Source organism: Arabidopsis lyrata (assembly GCF_000004255.2).
Source record: "Arabidopsis lyrata subsp. lyrata unplaced genomic scaffold ARALYscaffold_3, whole genome shotgun sequence".
NCBI classification, from domain to species: domain Eukaryota; kingdom Viridiplantae; phylum Streptophyta; class Magnoliopsida; order Brassicales; family Brassicaceae; genus Arabidopsis; species Arabidopsis lyrata.
Genome location: NW_003302553.1, coordinates 24,177,218 through 24,203,051, shown reverse-complemented (window position 1 = coordinate 24,203,051; position 25,834 = coordinate 24,177,218). Strand labels below are relative to the sequence as shown.

The 25,834-nt window shown below is 43.3% G+C and overlaps 3 pseudogenes; all 3 read right to left on the bottom strand.

The window, feature by feature from the left end:
- Positions 1 to 673: 673 nt before the first annotated feature.
- LOC110230479 lies at positions 674 to 1,530 on the bottom strand (annotated as a pseudogene).
- A 14,588-nt stretch (positions 1,531 to 16,118) lies between these two features.
- Positions 16,119 to 18,842, bottom strand: LOC110230173 (annotated as a pseudogene).
- On the bottom strand, positions 18,781 to 22,211 carry LOC110230172 (annotated as a pseudogene).
- Positions 22,212 to 25,834: the final 3,623 nt, after the last annotated feature.

Below are 25,834 nucleotides of genomic sequence, written 5' to 3'. Positions count from 1 at the left end.
ACGCTAAGATCAAAAGTAGGCCTTTCTTTGTAGGGGATTATGTGCTGAAACGAGTCTTTGACAATAAAAAGGAAGACGGCGCAGGCAAACTTGGCATTAATTGGGAAGGACCTTACATTATTACCGAAGTGGTTCGGAATGGTGTTTATAGGTTAAAAGACTTAGAAGACAGGCCAGTCCAGCGTCCTTGGAATGTGGTTAATTTAAAAAAGTTTTATGTTTAAGTTACACGTATTTTTTATGTACAAGAACTACGGTGTGGCTTGATCCCGAAATGGGTACGTAGGCAGCTCGGAAACGAGTTCAGCTACTAATAAAAATTTGTTTTATTTTGTCATTAAAGGCAAATAAAGTTCGACTATGCGAACGTACAGGCACTGGAAACAAAATAACATTTATTCAGCGCGCACGGAGCTCGGATCTGGGATCTGAAGAAGCCGCGAGGTGGAGAAGGCCGCCTACTCGGCACATTTGGAACATCTTCATCCATCATTCCGACCCTAGAGAAGTCTGGCATAGACTCTGAACATCGAAGGTTGAATTCCATATCTACAAAAGGAAAAGAAAACGATGAGGAATAAAGAAATGAAGCTACAATTTATAGGGACATCGTATCCCTAATAGGACGCGGTTTCCATCCTGGAGCAGAGTGATTCGCGGAAAGATTTATGCCCTTTGAACAATCCTGCATTAAAGACGTATCTCCAAGAATATTTCGAGAAAAAGGAAAGTAGCAAATGTTTCCATAAATAAAAAGGGTCGGAGCCCATTGCGAGTTCAAAAGTTGTAAAAAAAAAAGAAAGCAGGGTTAGGGAACATTTACGGAAGAGGCTCAGGAACAGGCTCCTTCACCGCCGGTTCGACATTCGAAGTAGACGCATTGTTCTTATCGTCCACCTCGGGTTCGTTTCGAACGCATTTCCGACGGGTGCCGTCCTCCTCCTCATCCTCCTCTTCGCTGTCGAACAGAGCAATTTCGACCGGGGCATTCACAGGCCTTGGAACTTGACCTTTAGCACGGAGATACATCCGGAGCATCTTCGGGATCTCTGCAATAGAATCGAAGTTCCCCCACTCCCATTGAAAGGGATTGCTCTCCAGAGCCCTCACTTTCCTCTCCACACGAGCAATGCGAGCCTCGAGTGTTTGCCTTTTAAGACCTAGCTGCTGCCTCTGATCGCACAAACGGCGATGTTTGTCGACGACCTGGCATGGAGACGGGTAAATTTAAAAAAAAAGGGGGGCAGAAAGTTTTGACCAAAGAGGACGAATACTAACCTTATCCATAAAGTCACAAGCCTCTTTCTACTCCTTCGAAGGAAAGTGAAATACGGCGTGGGGAAAGAGAACACCGGCCGGCTCGAAACCATCACCGGACAAGAATAGTGGGCTGCCAGGGTCGACGGGGGTTACATTTTTGTTTTCCATTCTCGTAATATTTCTCAAGTAAGATTCTGAAATCGTATTTGAAGAAAGTTCAGAGGTAGATAAGCCCTTATTTATAATGGTTTAGGGTTGGTCTTGGAACCGTAAATCCAATAATGGTGGCGTGCCCGAGTGGTTTAAACCGTTATTGGTGATAGACTCCTAGATGAGGATCTACTCCCAAGAACACACTTTGTTGGTTTTGAACATGAAGGATGCAGCGGAATGGAAGAAGAGTGAGATCGTAGGTGGAAGATGAACGGACAAACGGATGAACGGTTGCAGCGGATTAAAGGTGGAACGTTTTGTACTTCCAAGAGAGGTGGAAATCTCTTATACTACGAGTTTGAATACAACTTAGATATTACACACTAAGAAGGAAACAAGTTGAGAAGATATCACACACTTCTCGGATCAAACAAGTAAAAGAGAGATTTTTGCTAAAATGTTTGATGGTTTGCAAATGAGAGCTACAAAGAGAATATAAAGAAGAGGAGGATGAAGGAGAAGAGAGGAGAAGGAGAACATGCATGAGCATGCACAAGTCCACACTCATGCAAGCTCATGCAAAGTATCTAGGAAATTACAAAGGCATTAAATGCAAAGTTTGAACATAAAAATAAGATAATGGGCCAAGGCAAAGTGATGGGCCTTGGACCACGAATTGGGCTGATAAAGGGAGGCTTGAAAGTGTTACTTAGGCCTCATTAAAAACCTTGTCAAGAAAACCCATTGGGACAAAACTTGACAAGGGAAAAAGAGTGCGTAAGCAACACTTATCCCTTTACCGAGCACTTTGGGCCGTGATCATCATAAGGGAGATTTGGGCCACGTCTTCTTGCTTCTTGTCTAGCTCCCTAATTAGTCCATTGATTGCTTGGTTGAACCTTTTGAATCTTGATCGAGTTAGAGGACCCGCCGGGACGATTAGTGCTTCCTCCGGTACAAGCTTCTCCTCGGGTTCGTGTGGTGCGGTTGTGTTGGCCATGGTCTCATCATCCTCTCCCACTTGAAAAGGATTTGACCTCAAATCCGAATTATCTGCAAAATAAGGAAGAAGATCAGAAACGTTGAAGCTATTACTCACGGTGTACTTACCTTGGAGATCGAGTTGGTAGGCGTTGTTGTTGATCCGCTTGAGCACTTTGAACGGTCCATCGATTCTTGGCATTAGTTTGGACGATTGTTCTTCCGGGAAACGTTCCTTCCTAAGATGAACCCACACTTGATCGCCTTCGTTGAAGATGACTTCCCTTCGCCCTTTGTTCGCATACTTCTCGTAAAGCTTCGTTCGGGCTTCAGGATTTTCCTTAGCCTTCTTGTGAACCTGTTTTACTAAATCGGCTTTCTTCTTGCCATCTAAACTTGATCTTTCACTCAAAGGTAAAGGCATTAGATCCAAAGGAGAAGTGGGCTTGAACCCGTAAACGATTTCAAAAGGAGAAAACTTAGTCGCGGAATGCACCGAATGATTATAAGCAAATTCAACATGCGGTAAGCAATCTTCCCAAGTCTTAAGGTTCTTTTTAATGAGCACACGCAATAAAGTAGACAAGGTTCGATTCACAACTTCAGTTTGACCATCGGATTGCGGATGACATGTAGTAGAGAAAAGTAATCTAGTTCCTAATTTCGACCACAAAGTTTTCCAAAAATAACTAAGGAACTTAGTATCACGATCGGAAACTATGGTCTTAGGTATGCCATGTAAACGAACAACTTCTCTAAAGAACAAGCTAGCAACATTAGATGTATCATCGGTTTTATGACATGGAATGAAATGTGCCATTTTAGAAAAGCGATCAACAACCACAAAGATAGAATCCTTACCCGTCCTAGTCCTAGGCAATCCTACCACAAAGTCCATAGATATATCATTCCAAGGATGCAAATGAATAGGTAAAGGGGTATACAAACCGTGGGGTTGAACCTTAGCTTTCGCTTGCTTACAAGTCGCGCACCGTTCACATAGTCGTTCGACATCTCTCTTCATGTGCGGCCAATGGAAGTGTTCTTGCATTACCTTGTACATTTTAGCAACTCCAAAGTGTCCCATTAAGCCACCTCCATGAGCTTCCCTTAGAAATAATTCTCGCAAAGAAGAGTGAGGCGCACACAGTCGATTTTCAAAGAACAAATAGCCATCATGCCGATAATATTTTCCAAAGGCAAACTTTTCACAAGATTGGAATATTTTGCTAAAATCAGAATCATTAGGATACAAGTCCTTTATTTGTTCAAATCCCAACAATCTTGCATCCAAAGAAGTAAGCAAAACATACCTTCGAGATAATGCGTCGGCTACAACATTATCTTTACCTTTTTTGTACTTAATCACGTATGGAAAGGTTTCTATGAATTCGACCCACCGTGCATGACGTTTGTTGAGCTTTTGTTGACCTTTTAAGTGCTTGAGAGACTCGTGGTCCGTATGAATGACGAACTCTTTTGGCTATAAATAGTGTTGCCACGTTTGTAGTGCTCGGACCAATGCGTAAAGCTCTTTGTCGTAGGTCGGATAGTTGAGTGTTGCTCCTCCTAACTTCTCACTAAAGAACGTTATGGGCTTATGATCCTGCATCAAAACAGCTCCAATACCTAACCTGGAGGCGTCACACTCAATCTCAAAAGTTTTCATAAAATTAGGAAGAATTAAAACGGGAGAATTAGTAAGCTTCTCTTTCAAGGTTTGGAATGCGTCTTCTTGGGCAGCTTCCCATTTAAATCCAACGTCCTTCTTGATAACTTCCGTAAATCGTGCGGCAATGGTGCTAAAATCCTTGACAAATCGTCGGTAAAATCCCACTAAACCGTGGAAGCTCCTTACCTCACTTACATTCTTAGGGCTTGGCCATTCTCGAATCGCCCCTTTTCTTCATCTACCTTGATTCGATCTGCACATACAACAAAGCCTAGGAAAACAAGATTATACGTGCAAAAGGTGCACTTCTTCAAGTTCGCATAAAGCTTTTCCTTTCGAAGCAAGTCCAAAACGAGTTTAAGATGCATGACATGATCTTCTAAGTTCTTACTATAAACCAAGATGTCATCAAAATAAACAACAACAAATACTCCAATATGCTTCCTAAGGACATGATTCATCAATCTCATGAAAGTGCTAGGTGCATTTGTTAACCCAAACGGCATAACTAACCATTCGTACAATCCTTGTTTAGTTTTAAAAGCCGTTTTCCATTCATCACCTTCCTTCATCCGGATTTGATGATAACCACTTTTAAGATCAATTTTTGAAAAGATGCTAGAACCATGCAACTCATCAAGCATATCATCTAAACGAGGGATAGGGTGGCGATACTTAACCGTAATATTGTTGATGGCTCGGCAGTCCACGCACATACGCCAACTCCCATCTTTCTTTGGTACTCGTAACACCAGAATGGCACACGGACTCATGCTTTCTCGGATATGTCCTTTGTCCATAAGCTCGTTCACTTGTCTCTCGAGTTCTTTTGTTTCGGTTGGGTTGGTGTGATAAGCTGGTCGGTTTGGTAAAGCGACTCCCGGAACAAAGTCGATTTGATGCTCGATCCCTCGGATGGGTGGTAAACCTATGGGATTATCTTCCGGAAACACGTCCTTAAACTCTTGCAAAACCAACTTGATCTTACTCGGTAGCACCGGTTCGGGATTAGTTGAACAAGTAAGAGTTTCTTTGAAAACAAAGAGTAAACTATTTTTATGACCTACCTTGTTCTTACCCTTGGTATCGATCGGTTCGGTTGGTTTGATGGCCCGTTGCTCCATACTTAGCTGATCTAGATAGATTTCGTGCGGAGTCATCGGAATAAGAGTCGTTTTTCGGCCATTGTGTTCAAAGGTGTGTCGGTTGGTGAAGCCATTGTGGAGAACTTGTCGATCCGATTGCCATGGGCGTCCAAGAAGAATGTGACTAGCATCCATTGGTAGTATATCACACAAGATCTCGTCTTGATACTTGCCGATTGACAATGGAACCTTGACTTGTTCGTTGACGGACATCTCACCATTTTTGTTAAGCCATTGGAGCGAATATGGTTTCGGGTGTTTAAGCACTTCTAAACCAAGCTTCTCAACCATACTTCTACTCGCAACATTGGTACAGCTTCCTTCGTCAATAATCAAGCTACATACCTTACCTTTGACTAAACATCTTGTGTGAAACAAGTTTTCCCTTTGCGCTTGCTCTTCGGCCTTAGTTAGAACACTCAATGATCTTCTCGCAACAAGCAACTCTCCTTTAGTTGGGGCTTCCAAACTCTCTTCCATTGAATCGTTTTCCAAACGTTCATCTTCGGATTCTACTTCACCATTGTCTCTAAGGACCATGATCTTTTTGTTAGAACAATCGCTCGCGTAGTGCCCAAGTCCTTGACACTTAAAGCATCGAATATCTCTAGCCCTTGTGGTCACTTCCTTACCCTTTCCTTTCGGGTCTGGATCTAGCGGTTTCGGCTTGACGAATGGCTTGTAGTCCTTTTGGTAGATGGATTTCTCTTCCTTTTGATAACTTGGTTTTTCCGAGCTGTATTTGGTCTTGGTGGTGCCGTAGCTTAATCGGGAATTTCTTCTTTTGATTTGCTGTTCGAACATGACCGCTTTGTGAAGCATCTCATCAAGTTCCACATAATGTTGAGTTTCTAGGCGATCTTGGATTTCTCGGTTGAGGCCTCCCATGAATCGGGACATGATGACTTCTCCATCTTCTTGAAGATCGGCTCTTAGCATAAGCGTTTCCATTTCTTTAAAGTACTCTTCGACCGTCTTGCTTCTTTGGACCAAATTCCTCAGCCGCTGATGTAGTTCACGATGGTAATAACTTGGCACATATCTCTTTCGCATGATGGTTTTCAACTGGTTCCATGTTTCAATCGGATAGTCTCCGGCACGTCTTCGGCTGGTAACAAGTTGATCCCACCAACTTAGCGCATAGTCGTAGAACTCCGTAGCCGCAACTTTAACCTTGTTGGCCTCGGTACACTCTTGACAATTAAAGACAAACTCAATTTTCTGCTCCCACTCCAAGTAAGTGTCCGGATTGTTGGTTCCGTGAAAGGCGGGAATCTTGAGTTTTATTTTTCCCAAAGGATCTCTAGGCGGGGGTCTTTCTCGCTGCCGCCTACATTGACTATTGTGAAAAGAGGCATGACTATAGTAATTTTTTGCTTCATCATATTGCCTTTTTTCCTCTTGTTGCTGCCTTTGACGTTGATTTGGTTCCGGATTGATTTGATTCGTGTAGAGCACCAAGCTTCTCGCCGATCATTGTTGCCATTGCAGCTGTGACGGATTTCAAGATTTTTCTCTCCAAGCTAGAGGTGGATGACTCTTCGTCTTCAGATGTCACCATTGTACCTGAAAAATCGAAAATCTAACAAGTAAATAGTCCAAAAACAGACAAATCTAAACGGATCTGGAAAAATATCAAAACGATTCCAAAAATTCGAAAATAACTTTTCAAAAATACTAGACTCGTTACTAGTTCGAACGCAATTGGTTTCACAATTTTTCAACGAGCCAATTATTTTTAAAAATTAAAACAAGATGCGATCAGAAATCTGGAAAAAAGGTGAAATCGAGAAAAACAGAAAATTTAGGGTTGGAACATCAAAACCTGGTAACAAAGTGGCTCTGATACCACATGATAGACTCCTAGATGAGGATCTACTCCCAAGAACACACTTTGTTGGTTTTGAACATGAAGGATGGAAGAAGAGCGAGATCGTAGGTGGAAGATGAACGGACAAACGGATGAACGGTTGCAGCGGATTGAAGGTGGAACGTTTTGTACTTCCAAGAGAGGTGGAAATCTCTTAGACTACGAGTTTGAATACAACTTAGATATTACACACTAAGAAGGAAACAAGTTGAGAAGATATTACGCACTTCTCGGATCAAACAAGTAAAAGAGAGATCTTTGATAAAATGTTTGATGGTTTGCAAATGAGAGCTACAAAGAGAATATAAAGAAGAGGAGGATGAAGGAGAAGAGAGGAGAAGGAGAACATGCACGAGCATGCACAAGTCTACACTCATGCAAGCTCATGCAAAGTATCTAGGAAATTACAAAGGCATTAAATGCAAAGTTTGAACATAAAAATAAGATAATGGGCCAAGGCAAAGTGATGGGCCTTGGACCACGAATTGGGCTGATAAAGGGAGGCTTGAAAGTGTTACTTAGGCCTCATTAAAAACTTTGTCAAGAAAACCCATTGGGACAAAACTTGACAAGGGAAAAAGAGTGCGTAAGCAACACTTATCCCTTTACCGAGCACTTTGGGCCGTGATCATCATAAGGGAGATTTGGGCCACGTCTTCTTGCTTCTTGTCTAGCTCCCTAAGTAGTCCATTGATTGCTTGGTTGAACCTTTTGAATCTTGATCGAGTTAGAGGACCCGCCGGGACGATTAGTGCTTCCTCTGGTACAAGCTGCTCCTCGGGTTCGTGTGGTGCAGTTGTGGTGGCCATGGTCTCATCAATTGGAAATTGAGAAAAGGCAGTTATTGCCTTAAAGACGTGTAGCTTTTCCTATTTCCCAAGGAGTGGGAAGGGAAAGAGCAACCGTCGCATTAAAGGCAAAAAGCCCATTAAGTACAAAAAAACTTTTGAGGCCCAAGCCCAACAAATTTACCGAGTTTACTAAACCCGAAGTGGGGAACTGTAACGCCCGCGATCCTCAATAGGATCGTCGGATGAGACTTGGTCCGAGAAAAGGAGGAGAAACTCGGACAAGTCTAGATTGGAGCTGCCCATCAGCTCGGATAAAGAGAATAATGAACGTTAAGTAGCCAAACCAGCTCCCGTATAGCTCAACTAAGCTCGAAGTACTTCCGGGTAGCTTAGCTAAGCTCGGGTAACTGTCGAGTAGCTCAGCTAGCTCGACCAGCTGCCGGGTAGCTCAGCTAAGCTTGGGTAACTGTCCGACGGTTGGACGGTTAGGCGGTTACGGAAGGACGGTTGGGCGGTTACGGAAGAGCGGTTGGGCAGTTACGGATGACGGTTACCAACGGGCGGTTATGGACCGAATGGGCGCCTTCTAGAGAACGGTTAGAGAAACGGTTTCTGAACGAAACTCTATAAATACAAGGCGTTTGGGACGATTTCAGACACGGAAAAACTTCGGGAAAAATACAGAAACTCTCGGAGAACATCTTGAGAGAAAACACTTAGGAGAGAGTTACGATCGGTGCGATCGAAGGTGAGACGGTTCTAGACTTTGTGTCCGAACCTAAGGAGATTTGATACGTACGATCTAGCCTAGGGATTGTTGCAATGACTTAGAAGAAGTCCGGAACGATTAGGGTGATATTGTAGTATCGGGGAATCATTCATATCATGCATAAACTTGGTTCGAATGGCGGATCGGCTGAAATGGGGATGCGGCTCGGCGGAGGATCGGCGGATCTGTGAAGATCTACCGTGAATCGGCCGAACTGATGCGCATACTTCCACTCTCCGATCTGTTCTTCGTTCCGGGTGGTTAAAAGGCCTAGAGAGCATTGCATGGACTTGCATATAATAAGTAAAACGGATACTTATGCCTCTTTGACTTTCAGGAAAGGATGGTGATCGTGGGAAGGACTTGGCTTAGGCGTGAGAGACTCAAGGCCGGGAAGATGGGTGGTGATGAATCGGGTAGAATAGGATCGATTATATGACTTGTAATAGCTTATATGCAAACTCATAAGTTGTATCGAATCCTTTTAAGTATCTAATAAAGTATCCGATTCTTTGTTTACTCTATTATCGCATATTGACTCTAAGTAATGAATCTCAGAATATCGTAATTCGGATTGTCTTAAGGAAATGGCCCTAAAATTTGACTAAGGATCGGATCACTTAATGATTTGGTCGGAGAGAACCTCTCCGGACTTAGGCAGTCCGGATCGGGGTCTTTCAAGTTGGTATCAGAGCATGCTTGGTTCTAGGACCATTAGTGCGGGTTTTGGGAATCACCACTCATCGGCTTATGAGTCCTCACGGTAGTTGTTTCTTACTCTCTTGCGATTTACTATGACTTACCGTAACTAACTTTGAAGTTATTCGCAGATGGGTAAGAGCAACAAAACGGGAAAGAGTAAGAAGGATAAGGATAAGGGTAAGGACGTCGTAGAGGAGACGTTGGTTGCCGAGGAGACACAAGTTACCAAGGAAACAAGTGTCGAAGCAACGCTTGATGGGGCAATTCCGGCCGGACCTATGGCTGGACAAAAGTCTTCGGTTTATCAAACTCCGGAGAACAGTTGTGCAACGGATGGGAAGGAGAATCCGAACACACTTCCATCTGCCCAAGAGCAATGGGAAACGATGAAGGCTATGATGGTACAAATGGCCGCATTGACTAAGGCACTTGTACCGGATCCTGTGGTGCAAGTGAAGGAGAACAAAACGGACGTAGATGCGGATGTAGATGTGGGGATTGTTGAGGTCAATCTGCCTACGAACTCTTCAAAGAAGAGGGGAGACTACTTGAGTTTACTTCAGCACGTCTCGAAGTTGGGAACAAGTCACTTCACGGGGAGTTCCGACCCGATCATGGCGGATGAGTGGAGGACTCGGCTCAAAAGAAACTTTAACTCCACTCGGTGCCCGGAGGATTACCGGAAGGACATTGCGATTCACTTCTTGGAAGGAGACGCGCATAACTGGTGGCTGACCGTGGAGAAACGTAAGGGTGATCAAATCCAAACCTTTTCGGACTTTGAGGAGGAGTTTAACAAGAAGTTTTTCCCTCCGGAGGCATGGGATCGGCTTGAGTGTGCCTACTTGGATTTGATACAAGGCAACCGAACGGTGCGAGAATACGATGAAGAGTTCAATCGCCTTAGGCGATACGTGGGAAGAGAGCTCGAGGATGAGCAGTCTCAAGTGCGCCGTTTCATCCGCGGGTTAAGGGTGGAGATCCGTAACCATTGCTTAATCCGTACCTTTAATTCGGTCTCCGAATTGGTGGAAAGGGCGGCTATGATCGAAATCGGAATTGAGGAAGAAAAACTCGTGAATCGTGAGAAGTTTCCGAATCGTTCTAGCCAACCAAGCAAGTCCGCGGATAAGAAGAGGAAATGGGACAAGGTGGATGACACTAAGTCGGGAGCTAAGCGCGGAGAATGCTTGACTTGTGGAAAGAATCATGGTGGGATTTGCTGGAAGGCCATTGGTGCATGTGGCCGGTGTGGAAGTAAGGACCACGGGATTCAAAACTGTCCAAGGATGGATTCGGGGCGACCAAAAGATCTCGCTGAAGAACCAAGGACTTGTTACCATTGTGGGAAAGCGGGACACTTTAAGAGGGAGTGTCCGAAGCTGGAAGTGGAAAAGCAAGCCGCACAAAAGGCGAACCGGAGCGGAAACGGATTACCGCCTCCGCCTAAGAGGCAGGCCATAGCACCACGAGTTTACGAACTGTCGGAAGATGCTAACAATGCCGGAAACTTCAGGGCGATCACTGGTAAGTCCTTGTGATCTTTATGTTAATTCGTAAATTGCATCGCATCATGCATAAACGGATTGGGGTACTCAGCATTCTAGGGGAATGTGTAGGGACCTTGTGTATAGGTGATGTAGAAACACATACCTTATTTGATTCCGGAGCTACACATTGTTTTGTGAGTTCCGAGATGGTTGAAAAAGGTGGGTTCAAGAAAGAACCAATCACCGAATATGGAATGGTTAGAGCAGCCGGCGGACAAGTAATGTATCCGTCCGGTGTTGTTCGGGAAATCTCGGTTGTAGTCAACGGTGTAAATATGCCAACGGACCTAATCGTCGTCCAACTCAAGAAACACGATGTCATTTTGGGTATGGACTGGTTGGGAAAGTATAAGGCACACATAGATTGTCACCGAGGACGGATTCAATTTGAGAGGGAGGAAGGAATGTTGAAATTCCAAGGAATAAGGACAACTTCGGGAAGTTTAGTAATCTCGGCAACCCAAGCGGAAAGGATGCTTGAGAAAGGGTGTGAGGCATACATAGCCACGATCACAACCCACGAAGTTGGAGCAAGTGCGGAGTTGAAAGATATTCCGATCGCAAAAGAGTTCTCGGATGTGTTTGAGGCCGTAAGTGGCTTGCCACCCGACCGGTCTGACCCATTCACCATTGAACTCGAAGCGGGAACAACTCCTATATCTAAAGCTCCATACCGGATGGCACCGGCAGAAATGGCGGAGCTAAAGAAACAATTGGAGGAGTTGTTGGATAAAGGATTTATTAGACCAAGTAGTTCACCATGGGGTGCACCGGTCTTGTTTGTAAAGAAAAAGGATGGTAGCTTTAGGCTATGCATTGACTATCGGGGATTGAATAAAGTTACGATTAAGAACAAATATCCATTACCCCGGATAGATGAGTTGTTGGACCAACTCGGAGGCGCTAGGTGGTTCTCAAAGATAGACTTGGCGTCGGGATACCATCAAATTCCGATAGAACCATCTGATATTCGGAAGACGGCCTTCCGGACGAGATATGGCCACTATGAGTTCGTAGTGATGCCATTCGGACTAACCAATGCACCGGCAGCCTTTATGAAGATGATGAATAGTGTTTTCCGAGAATTCTTAGATGAGTTTGTGATCATCTTCATCGATGACATACTTGTCTATTCCAAGGATTGGAAAACTCATCAAAATCATCTAAGGGCGGTGCTAGAACGGTTAAGGGAACAGAAGTTATTTGCAAAGTTAAGCAAATGCTCATTTTGGCAAAGGAGTATCGGATTCCTCGGACACATAGTATCGGAACAAGGAGTGTCCGTAGATCCGGAGAAAATCAAATCCATCAAGGATTGGCCACGACCAAGGAATGCCACGGAGATTAGGAGTTTTCTCAGGTTGGCGGGATATTATCGAAGGTTCGTAAAAGGCTTTGCGAGTATGTCCCAACCGATGACTCGACTAACCGGGAAAGATACTAAGTTTCAATGGTCGGAGGAATGTGAGAAGAGTTTCTCCGAGTTGAAGGCTATGCTAACAAGCGCTCCGGTATTGGTATTGCCGGAAGAAGGTGAACCTTACATGGTCTATACGGATGCATCGATCACGGGACTAGGATGCGTATTGATGCAAAAGGGTAGTGTAATCGCTTATGCTTCAAGGCAATTGCGTAAACACGAAGGGAATTACCCTACGCATGACTTGGAGATGGCCGCGGTGGTGTTTGCCTTGAAGATTTGGCGATCATATCTTTATGGAGCCAAAGTCCAAATCTTCACGGACCACAAGAGTCTTAAGTACATATTCACTCAGCCGGAGTTGAATCTAAGGCAAAGAAGGTGGATGGAATTTGTGGCGGATTACGACTTAGATATTGCCTATCATCCGGGAAAGGCAAATCAAGTCGCCGATGCCTTAAGTAGGAGACGTTTCGACGTAGAAGCGGAGAAAAACCAAGTGGACTTGGTTAACATGATGGGGACATTGCATGTTAATGCGTTATCCAAGGATCTTGAACCATTGGGTTTAGGTGCGGCTGATCAAGCCGATTTACTTAGTAGAATTCGTTTGGCCCAAGAGAAGGACGCGGAGTTGAAAACTTGGGCAAAGAACAATAAAACGGAGTACCAAACATCGAACAATGGTACCATAGTGGTGAATGGTCGTGTATGTGTGCCGAATGACAAAGGTTTGAAGGGGGAAATCCTTAAAGAAGCGCACCAATCAAAGTTCTCGATTCACCCCGGGTCCAATAAGATGTACCGAGACCTAAAAAGGTATTACCATTGGGTGGGAATGAAGAAGGATGTAGCCGAATGGGTTGCCAAGTGTTCGACGTGCCAACTTGTCAAGGCGGAACATCAAGTACCAAGTGGGTTAGTACAAAACTTACCCATGCCCGAATGGAAATGGGACCATGTAACGATGGACTTTGTTACCGGGTTGCCTACGGGGATAAAGTCTAAGCACAATGCGGTTTGGGTGGTGGTGGACAGATTGACTAAGTCCGCACACTTCATAGCAATTTCCGAAACGGATGGAGCCGAAGATATAGCCGCAAGGTATATCGAGGAGATAGTATGATTACACGGAGTGCCGGTAAGCATTGTGTCGGATCGTGATACACGGTTCACATCGCATTTCTGGAAGGCTTTTCAAAAAGCCTTAGGAACGAGGGTGAACTTAAGTACTGCTTACCACCCGCAAACGGATGGGCAATCTGAACGGACGATTCAAACCCTTGAGGACATGTTGCGTGCATGTGTCTTAGATTGGGGTGGGAATTGGGAGAAGTACTTAAGGTTGGTGGAATTTGCCTATAACAATAGCTATCAAGCTAGTATTGGTATGTCACCTTACGAGGTGTTATACGGACGAGCATGTCGGACACCGCTATATTGGACACCAGTGGGCGAACGCATGTTGTTCGGTCCAAAGATTATGGATGAAACCACCGAAAAGATGAAGTTCCTAAAGATCAAACTAAAGGAAGCACAAGACCGACAGAAAAGCTATGCGGATAAGCGTCGTAAGGAGTTGGAATTCCAAGTAGGAGACTTGGTGTATCTTAAGGCCGTAACGTATAAGGGTAAAGGACGATTTTCAACAAGGAAAAAGTTGAGTCCAAGGTACGTTGGCCCATACAAGGTGATCGAACGAGTAGGGGCTGTGGCATACAAACTCAAACTTCCACCGAAGTTAGATGCGTTTCACAAGGTTTTCCACGTTTCACAACTAAGGAAATGCCTAAGTGAACACGAGGAGCGAGTAGAAGATGTTCCTTCGGAGTTAAAAGAAAACTTAACGGTGGAAGCAAATCCAATTCGGATCGTTGATCGAATGGAAAAGGGGACAAGGCGGAAAAAGATAAGCATGATAAAAGTGTTATGGGATTGTGGAGGCCGCGAAGAAACTACTTGGGAAACCGAAAATAAAATGATGGCTGATTTTCCTAAGTGGTTTAGAGAGATGGGTAAAGATCAACTTGAGTCGGATTCGGGGACGAATCCCATTCAAGGGGGGGAGACTTGTAACGCCCGCGATCCTCAATAGGATCGTCGGATGAGACTTGGTCCGAGAAAAGTAGGAGAAACTCGGACAAGTCTAGATTGGAGCTGCCCATCAGCTCGGATAAAGAGAATAATGAACGTTAAGTAGCCAAACCAGCTCCCGTATAGCTCAACTAAGCTCGAAGTACTTCCGGGTAGCTTAGCTAAGCTCGGGTAACTGTCGAGTAGCTCAGCTAGCTCGACCAGCTGCCGGGTAGCTCAGCTAAGCTTGGGTAACTGTCCGACGGTTGGACGGTTAGGCGGTTACGGAAGGACGGTTGGGCGGTTACGGAAGAGCGGTTGGGCGGTTACGGATGACGGTTACCAACGGGCGGTTATGGACCGAATGGGCGCCTTCTAGAGAACGGTTAGAGAAACGGTTTCTGAACGAAACTCTATAAATACAAGGCGTTTGGGACGATTTCAGACACGGAAAAACTTCGGGAAAAATACAGAAACTCTCGGAGAACATCTTGAGAGAAAACACTTAGGAGAGAGTTACGATCGGTGCGATCGAAGGTGAGACGGTTCTAGACTTTGTGTCCGAACCTAAGGAGATTTGATACGTACGATCTAGCCTAGGGATTGTTGTGATGACTTAGAAGAAGTCCGGAACGATTAGGGTGATATTGTAGTATCGGGGAATCATTCATATCATGCATAAACTTGGTTCGAATGGCGGATCGGCTGAAATGGGGATGCGGCTCGGCGGAGGATCGGCGGATCTGTGAAGATCTACCGTGAATCGGCCGAACTGATGCGCATACTTCCACTCTCCGATCTGTTCTTCGTTCCGGGTGGTTAAAAGGCCTAGAGAGCATTGCATGGACTTGCATATAATAAGTAAAACGGATACTTATGCCTCTTTGACTTTCAGGAAAGGATGGTGATCGTGGGAAGGACTTGGCTTAGGCGAGAGAGACTCAAGGCCAGGAAGATGGGTGGTGATGAATCGGGTAGAATAGGATCGATTATATGACTTGTAATAGCTTATATGCAAACTCATAAGTTGTATCGAATCCTTTTAAGTATCTAATAAAGTATCCGATTCTTTGTTTACTCTATTATCGCATATTGACTCTAAGTAATGAATCTCAGAATATCGTAATTCGGATTGTCTTAAGGAAATGGCCCTAAAATTTGACTAAGGATCGGATCACTTAATGATTTGGTCGGAGAGAACCTCTCCGGACTTAGGCAGTCCGGATCGGGGTCTTTCAGGAACTCGCGTTAAGCCGAGCTCAGTTCTCGCACTCTAAGAGAAAGGTCTGATCAGCCTAAGAATCTCGAAACATAGCCACAAGGCCAAAAAGTGTTTAAAGCGGACTTTGCAAACCCGCACACTATTTTAACCAAACCCTCTAGGGATTATAACTTGAAAAGGCTTAAAAGGCTCCTCAGGCAAATATCTTGTTTTTTTTTAAAAAAAAGAGAAGCCTCTTTAGGCAAAAACATGACCAAAGATAAATTTTAAGTTTTCAAATGAATTGGACAAGCCCCAGTTTAGAGTGGACGCAGCCACTACGGGTCAGCAGCCACCTCGGGCTCGACTTCGGTTGGCAAGGTTTCACTCGTCTCCTTGGCTGGGACGTGTTCAGAAGATGTTCCCTGCTCATTCCCAACAGCACAATCGTCGTCCGGGACGACTACCGGTATGGCAGGAACCTCGGAGGGAGCAGCATTCTTCGGTTCGCTCGAAGCTGGGGGAGATAATTCCAATCAGTCGAAAATGTAAAGCATGAAAGTAATGAGTGTCAAGAGCAAGAATTTACCAGCCTAATCTAAACCCGATTCACTCAGGGGAGGTGATTCGGTGAAAAATTCCTTGAAGTGCTGAGGGTTGAAGGATGAAGCAGGAAGAGCTGCAAAGCAACTTTGCTTTTCAGATAAATTAGCCGTCAACTCAGATCTTTCTTGCTAGCTCTTCGGAGAAATCCTTATCATGGATTTGGTCCAACAAGAGTAGGTTGCCCTCGTGCTCCTTGATATCCGATTCCAGTTCTGATCGTGCCTTCTTAGTTTGGATGAAGCGGATGGCCCCTTGGATCAATTCCATCCCATGTCCCTTGACCTCTTTTCTGGCCTTCGATGCCGACTTAGCCAACTCGGAATCCCGCAGCTTGACGATCCCTTTGTATCTCCCGTCGAGTTCAACGAATTGATTGTTCAGGTGTAAGCAGTTAATTCAGATTCGGAAAGTCTACCCTTAACGCCAGAAAGCTCATTCTGAAGTGGGTAATTCCGATCGTACTGGTCTTGCAGCTCACCTTTCATCTTCGCGAGTTCGGATGTGAGATTGTCGACTTAGTATTCCAATTCTTGCTTAGAACCGGAAGAGGAGCGGAGGTCAGCCTCGAGAGAAGAAAACTTGCCCTTCCACGTGTCGATCTCCTGTTCCCGATTGAGGAACAATCCCTCATAGTGTTCAACCATGTCGTTGAGTTCGCTGTTTGCCTGGTATTGCGCATAAACCCGGGATGGTAAGTCAGTACGGAGGGTAATAGCAAAACCAGAAAAATAAAGTGGAACTAACCCGAGATGAGTGATACGCGTGAAGTAAGAAGCGTTCACGGATTGCAGAGCGCCACTTGTCAAAATTCGGCAGGATCGCACCTGATCGGGTTTTAAAGCATCGGAAAACCTTACCCTCTTTCTCCATGGCTGTGAAGGCGGAAAAGGAAGAGTTGTAAAATTAAGAGTACGAACAAGGAAGAAGTTAAATAAAAAAACTCTTTATTTATCAAACCTGAAAGTGATTTGGATTGAGCGACGAGTATGGTCTTTAACTTTGGGGGAGCTGATATCTCTGTATTTTACCTCTTTTTAGCATACATTTGCTATGCATTTAGCTTAGTATTCACTCTTATTTACTGTCATTTGTAGTCATTTTGCATCACTTTGCATACTTAGAGTATTCTACATTAGCATAGCATGCATTCTTGCATTTTGGAGTTGTATCTGGTACATTCAGGTACTAAGGAGCAGAGCCAAAGCAGTGTACTCGAGCAGAGCCAGAGCAGTGCAAGAGCAGTGCCAGAGCAGTTCCAGAGTAGTGTACTCGAGCAGTGTACTCGAGCAGAGCCAGAGCAGTGTACTCGAGCAGAGCAAGAGCAGTGCAAGAGCAGTACCAGAGCAGTTCCAGAGTAGTGTACTCGAGCAGATTTCTGAAGAGAAGACCAAGACATACTCGACTAACCTACTCGAACAGGCTACTCGAACTGGACCTGAGAGACTTACCCGAGCAAGATGCAACCTTTGAAGAATGGACTACTCGACCAAGCCACTCGAGTACCAGCTCGAGTAGACCCTAAACCGACTTTCTATTTTGTCGTTTTGTGTACTAGGGTTTTCTACTTTTGCTATAAATAGACCTCTTAGGGCTTTGCCCAAAGGATCTCGTTTTTAGCCTCTGAGCAATATTTTCTGCAAACTTTTGTAATCCAAATTACTTTGGATCCTTTGAGTTTTTGCAATAATTTCCTTCTGCAAAGTTGTTTATCTTGCTTTGATCTATAACATATGATGTTTTTAGCGATTTCTGGGTTTGTGCAATTTTCTGGGTTTGTGTTCTTGAGCATGTCTGAGTAGTGGATTAGGGTTCTTGAGGATGGGATAGATTAGGTGTGGAATCCTTAGTTTATTTAGGTGGTTAAGTGTAGAATTGCTTGAATCCCTTCTGGATTAGTAGTACTTAGTGCTTATTCCTTTCTGATCAACTGGGATTTGAACCCAGACATTTCCACACCCACCAGGTGTTCGATGAAATGTCTGAACCAACTACTCCAGAGATTTACATACTCTAGCCCAAGAGATTGGATGTTTAGAATGTTTATTGACTATATTAGATTGAATCTTATTGCCTGCTTTGCTAGATTTCGCTAATGATGATTAGGTCTGGAACTGGTATTGCTTGAGGATCTCTGTCATGAGAGTGAATTGGTCTGTAGTTGAATCTATTGTCTAGGGATAGCCTGTTTGGATTGTTAACCACCTAAGTAGATTAAGGAGACTGCTATAATCAATTACCCTATCCTCAGGACCTTTTATCTCATTTGATTTACTTGTCTCTTTACCTGTTGCTTATTGCTGCTTAGTATTGATAGTTCTTTCTCTTTATGCATGATCGTTCCTGTTCTGTAGTTTTATCGTTTTTATGCATGTTCGCTTAGGATTGTTAGATAAACAAACCTCTATTCTGCTTGGCTTGACTTAGTATTCTCTGATCACATCTTGATTGATAGTAAGAGCACCTGATTGGATTGATAACCTCTTATACTGCAATGACATGAAAGTATATTAGGGTAATTGATAGTAAAATCCTAGTATCAGGAGCATCTCGAGGCTCAGCACCTTCCTTTGGTGGAATCACGCCCTGTTCTGTCTTCTCGCCGCCAGGTTGAGAAGAGGAAGGCGTGGCAACAGGATGAGGGGGAGCCATTGTTCGAGAAGGAGGAGATGATCGAGGTGAACGGCCAGTCCGGGCCCTTGACTTCTCCCTTCACGGAGAAGAGCTACTGCGGGACGTCCTGTCTCTCTTTTGACGAATCAAATTTATAAGCGGTTTGCTACTAAATTCATCTCGGGAGGAAGGACGAGGAGAGTCACGATGAGGAGAATGGTCACCACGGTGTTCTCGGCAAGGCGTTAGCCTGTAAGCACCAGCAGATCTGGCCCCTTAGGGCGCTACCATCATCAACCAGTAAGGTCCTGCTGTAGTCCTTCTTGTCAATAGCAGTCGCAAGAAACTCTTTGTTCTCCTCGCAAGCCTCAATTATCGGCTTGGAGAGCATCTTACGCTGGGCAGTGAAGGCCCGAGCTGAAATTCCCTAAGTTGAGGGAAGAGGCAGAAGACGATGAAGTTGATCGGGAGGGCTCACCCTAATTTTTCGATTGGCTTCTATGAACCGATCAAGGGTGAAGGAATTCCAAAGGGTTTCCCCTTCGAGGATTATCTTGAAGATCCCGATGAAGTCTTCAGTCGGGAGAGTCGGAGTGATGAAAGCTGCGAAGTGAAACAACGAATTTAGTCTCCAAAAAAAAAAATAATAATAATAACGAAATGATCGAAAAAAGTATATGTGACCTAATTTCTACCAGGCTTCACAGACCACTACGATGGGAGTACTTCGGAAAGATTTCCTGAAAGACCTCGATCCGGACTTCCTAAGTCCAAATAGAATCTCTCCGAACGGATCACTAAGTGGTCTGATCCTTAGCTGAATTTTAGGGTTCATTCTTTAAGACAATCCATTTATTCCATTCCGTGATTCATTACTTAGAGTCGTTATGTAACATTAGAGTAAAACAAACAATCGGATACTTTATTAGATAAGTAAAGGATTCGATACAACTTATGAGTTTGCATATAAGCTATTACAAGTTATATATTCTATCCTATTCTACCCGATTCATCACCACCCATCTTCCCGGCCATGAGACTCTCGCGCGGATTAACATCCAATACTTCCGATTCACCATCTTTTGGATTTTCCTCCACTTGTACCACAGGAGCCGGTACAAGGGCTTTTGTCAACACGGCCATTTGTGCCATCATTGACTTCATCGTATCCCATTGCTCTTGAGCCGATGGAGGTGCATTTGGTATCTCTTTTTCCTCTGTTGCACCACTACTCTCTGGAGTTTCATGAACCGGAAGTTTCTGTCCAGCCTCAGGTCCGGCCGGATTCATTCCATCCATCGTTGTTTCGACCCTTGTTTCATCAGCGACTCGCGTCTCCTCGGCAATCAAGGTCTCCTCAACAACATCCTTATCCTTCTTACTATTTCCCTTCTTGTCTCTCTTACCCATCTATGAAAACTCACAAGTTAGTCATATAACTCAAAAGTAATTGTTAGAGAGAAAGAACATCTACCCGAGATCCCATTAAGCCGATGAGTGGTGATTCCCAAACCCAAACTCATAGTCCTAGAACCGTGATTGCTCTGATACCAACTTGAAAGACCCCGATCTAGACTGCCTAAGTCCGAATAGAATCTCTCCGAACGGATCACTAAGTGGTCCGATCCTTAGCCAAATTTTAGGGTTCATTCTTTAAGACAATCCATTTATTCCATTCTGTGATTCATTACTTAGAGTCGTTATGTAACATTAGAGTAAAACAAACAATCGGATACTTTATTAGATAAGTAAAGGATTCGATACAACTTATGAGTTTGCATATAAGCTATTACAAGTTATATATTCGATCCTCTTCTACCCGATTCATCACCACTCATCTTCCCGGCCATGAGACTCTCGCGCCTAAGCCAAATCCTTCCCACGATCACCATCCTTTCCTGAAAACCAACAAGGCATAAGTAATCGACTTTTACTTAGTGGATGCAAGTCCATGCAATCCTTTAGTCCGGAAAACAGATCGGAGAGAGGAAGTAAGCGCATCGGTTTGGCCTAGAATCGGTAGATCCTTGCGGATCCGCCAATTCCTTGCCGAGCCGCATCCCCGTCTCAACCAAACCGTTACTCCATACAAAGTATGCACATAATGAATATGCTCATGAATGACTAAGCCGATCAACGAACTAATCAAACACCACGCAATATTATAACCCTTAAATCATCCGCATATCCGAAGATCATAATCTCCGATACATTACCACGGCTTTACACCCACCTTGACTACACGGATTCGTTTGGTGAATGATCCGTGTCGCCTCTCTCAATCGCCGATAAAACGTTCGGCTCCGCAAACTCTCCTTTTGACCGTGTTTCTCTCGGCAATTGCCTTAGAGTTTTCTCTGGATTTTTAGGTGTTTGCGCGTGTGTAGAAATGAACGAAAACGCCTTCTATTTATAGTTTTTCGGATAAAACCGTTTTACCCCCAATGGTGCCCGTTCGGTGAGAAATGCTCGTTCGTATGTATTCGCCAAAACCGCTCATTCACACCTGTTCGACCAAACCGTTCATCCGTGTCTCTTCGGCCAGCAGATGTAACCGTCAACCCAACTGCCTCACTACCTTACCACCCGACCAGCTGACCCAGCTAGACTGTCACTCGACCAGCTGACCTTCACTCCGTCCAGCTTAGGTGAGCTACCGAGCAGCTGGTCCAGCTAGTCGAGCTGGTTAGCTCAACACTTTTAGCTCGTTTCAGCTCGTTACACACTTCGGAAGCCATTTTATCCACTTCCCTTAGACTTTAGTCCAAGATTTCTACTCCTCCTCGAACCAAGTCTTCCCCGGCGATCCTAGCTATTAAGGATCGTGGGTGTTACATTTCCAATCAAAGCGGGGGTTTTCTTAACCAAAAAACCAAGAATGATGCAAATTCTCATCCTTGTTCGGAAGATGTGAGATGAGATTTCTGTTGGCGTTCGGGTACGCAGAAAAGTACCCTGTTTTCTTCGATGAACTTCTCATGCTTAGATGCTCGTTCAGTTCGGGGACTCCGGTAATATATCCGGCCTCCGCCGCAACGGTTATAATCCCAAGGATGGTTCGGAGAAGATTGGGGGTTAATTGAGGTAAAGCAATCTCAAGAGCTGCTAAGTATCGGACTAGGGCTTCAGGAAGGGAATGGTTAATCCGCAGCCCTTGAAATAGATCTTGTACACGCAAAAGTAGCCGTCACGGTGGTTTTCTGGGGACTCCGTAGGACCGGCCACTTGCGATTCCGCCATGATTCCAGGCGGAATCCGGCAAAGCTCTTTCAATCGCTCGAGATATTGAAGAGTACAGGTGGATCTGTAATGAGGACCAGCGATGTCACTAGGACGAGTGTATTCGTCGTTGCTGGAACGTCTCTCATCGTAAGTCGGAGACTCGGGTCTGTCGGAATCGGAAGTCATCGGGAAAGATGGAAGATTCAAGGTTCGGGGAAGAGAAATTTGGCGAAGAAAAGCAGAGAGAAATTTCGATTAAAGGAGAAGAGTTAAAGTAAAAAATGAAAGAAGTTACCTCACGCAAGCTAAATGATGTCATACAGTTAAAAATTGATAGTGCCGAAATTAAAGGAGTGATGGGATTTTTGGCGGGAAATCAGAAGATTCTCAAGCGCAATCTTTGGTCATTAAAGCATTAAAATCCTCCAAACTAAAATAACACTTCAGAAGACTTGGGAGGCTAATTGTTAGTGTTGGATCCCGCACCAGTAGTCCGGGACCAACCAAAGATTGCCACATAAGCAGAGGAGTCGTAGTCACGGATAGTTCGGTTCGAGATTATTTGGGCTGAAAGGTGAGGCCCATGAAGATCGGAATCAATTCAAATTCGAACGTTTGAGCCTTAAACTCAAAGACTGAAACGGACATATTTAAGAGAGAATAATTGTATTTAATTAGGAGTTAAATGTCGTTTGTTAGTATAATGAAGACCCACCCGTGCTTATCGATTGATAGAAAAGTATATAATCAGAAGGCTGCTTAGAGGGCCAAGGGCCATGTAAAGGACACACAATTTTTCTAGCAAATATACTATAGCCATTTTCATATCAATTCATAACTTTTTTACATCAATTTTTGTCCTCAAGAATAATCTTTCTCACTAAATAAACAAATCTTGAGTCTGTGAATCCGACATCCACAGACATGAACTTTTTTTTTGAGTGATCATATTGTTTAGCCACCGTGACGTGTGAGAGTCTGATCTCAATTCTGCTGCGACAGAACCCGTGTGATGCCAGATTCTAACGCTTATGTCGATTCAGAAATTTGGAATTCAATAAAACAAAACTTTCAAAGCCTTGTATGTCGTTTTATGGGATTATTCACTCTTGCAATGTTTTACTAGTGTCTACTGTGTTTTTAACGACCTCAAGTGTATATAAAATATGTTTTTGTAATTCCACGAACTACACGTGTCTTATTTATAAGTCTTTCTCATGAATAGTAGTAGTAATTAAAACTTTCAAAGAATTCGGGAGACGACATGAACTTTTTTTCGAGTGATCATATTGTTTAGCCACCGTGACGTGTGAGAGTCTGATCTCAATTCTGCTGCGACAGAACCCGTGTGATGCCAGATTCTAACGCTTATGTCGAGTCAGAAATTCTGAATTCAATAAAAAAAACCTTCAAAGCCTTGTATGCCGTTTTGTGGGATTATTCACTCTTGCAATGTTTTACTAGTGTCTACTGTGTTTTTAACGACCTCAAGTGTATATAAAATATGTTTTTGTAATTCCACGAACTACATGTGCTTATTTATAAGTCTTTCTCATGAATAGTAGTAGTAATTAAAATTAGACTAGAATTCGAGAGACGACATGAACTTTTTTTCGAGTGATCATATTGTTAGCCACCGTGACGTGTGAGAGTCTGATCTCAATTCTGCTGCGACAGAACCCGTGTGATGCCAGATTCTAAAGCTTATGTGGAGTCAGAAATTTGGAATTCATAAAAAAAAACTTTCAAAGCCTTGTATGCCGTTTTGTGAGATTATTCACTCTTGCAATGTTTTACTAGTGTCTACTGTGTTTTTAACGACCTCAAGTGTATAAAAAATATGTTTTTGTAATTCCACGAACTACACGTGTCTTATTTATAAGTCTTTCTCATGAATAGTAGTAGTAATTAAAACTTTCAAAGAATTCGGGAGACGACATGAACTTTTTTGTCGAGTGATCATATTGTTTAGTCACCGTGACGTGTGAGGTCTGATCTCAATTCTTCTGCGACAGAAGCCGTGTGATGCTAGATTCTAACGCTTATGTCGAGTCAGAAAATTGGAATACAATAAAAAAAACTTTCAAAGCATTGTATGCCGTTTTGTGGGATTGTTCACTCTTGCAATGTTTTACTGTCTACTGTGTGTTTAACGACCTCAAGTCTATATAAAATATGTTTTCGTAATTCCACGAACTACACGTGTCTTATTTATAAGCCATTCTCATGAATAGTAGTAGTAAATAAAATTAGACTAGAATTCTGGAGACGACATGAACTTTTTTTTTCGAGTGATCATATTATTTAGCCACCGTGACGTGTGAGAGTCTGATCTCAATTCTGCTGCGACAGAACCCGTGTGATGTCAGATTCTAACACTTATGTCCAGTCAGAAATTCAGAATTCAATAAAACAAAACTTTCAAAGCCTTGTATGCCGTTTTGTGGGATTATTCACTCTTGCAATGTTTTACTAGTGTCTACTGTGTTTTTAACAACCTCAAGTGTATATAAAATATGTTTTTGTAATTCCACAGACTAAACGTGTCTTATTTATAAGTCTTTCTCATGAATAGTAGTAGTAATTAAAACTTTCAAAGAATTCGGGAGACGACATGAACTTTTTTTTCGAGTGATCATATTGTTTAGCCACCGTGACGTATGAGAGTCTGATCTCAATTCTGCTCCGACAGAACCCGTGTGATGCCAGATTCTAACGCTTATGTCGAGTCAGAAATTTGGAATTCAATAAAAAAAACCTTCAAAGCCTTGTATGCCGTTTTGTGGGATTATTCACTCTTGCAATGTTTTACTAGTGTCTACTGTGTTTTTAACGACCTCAAGTCTATATAAAATATGTTTTCGTAATTCCACGAACTACACGTGTCTTATTTATAAGCCATTCTCATGAATAGTAGTAGTAAATAAAATTAGACTAGAATTCTGGAGACGACATGAACTTTTTTTTTCGAGTGATCATATTATTTAGCCACCGTGACGTGTGAGAGTCTGATCTCAATTCTGCTGCGACAGAACCCGTGTGATGTCAGATTCTAACACTTATGTCCAGTCAGAAATTCAGAATTCAATAAAACAAAACTTTCAAAGCCTTGTATGCCGTTTTGTGGGATTATTCACTCTTGCAATGTTTTACTAGTGTCTACTGTGTTTTTAACAACCTCAAGTGTATATAAAATATGTTTTTGTAATTCCACAGACTAAACGTGTCTTATTTATAAGTCTTTCTCATGAATAGTAGTAGTAATTAAAACTTTCAAAGAATTCGGGAGACGACATGAACTTTTTTTTCGAGTGATCATATTGTTTAGCCACCGTGACGTATGAGAGTCTGATCTCAATTCTGCTCCGACAGAACCCGTGTGATGCCAGATTCTAACGCTTATGTCGAGTCAGAAATTTGGAATTCAATAAAAAAAACCTTCAAAGCCTTGTATGCCGTTTTGTGGGATTATTCACTCTTGCAATGTTTTACTAGTGTCTACTGTGTTTTTAACGACCTCAAGTCTATATAAAATATGTTTTCGTAATTCCACGAACTACACGTGTCTTATTTATAAGTCATTCTCATGAATAGTAGTAGTAATTAAAATTAGACTAGATTTCGGGAGACAACATGAACTTTTTTTTCGAGTGATCATATTGTTTAGCCACCGTGACGTGTGAGAGTCTGATCTCACTTCTGCTGCGACAGAACCCGTGTGATGCCAGATTCTAATGCTTATGTCGAGTCAGAAATTCGGAATTCAATAAAAAAACTTTCAAAGCCTTGTATGCCGTTTTGTGGGATTA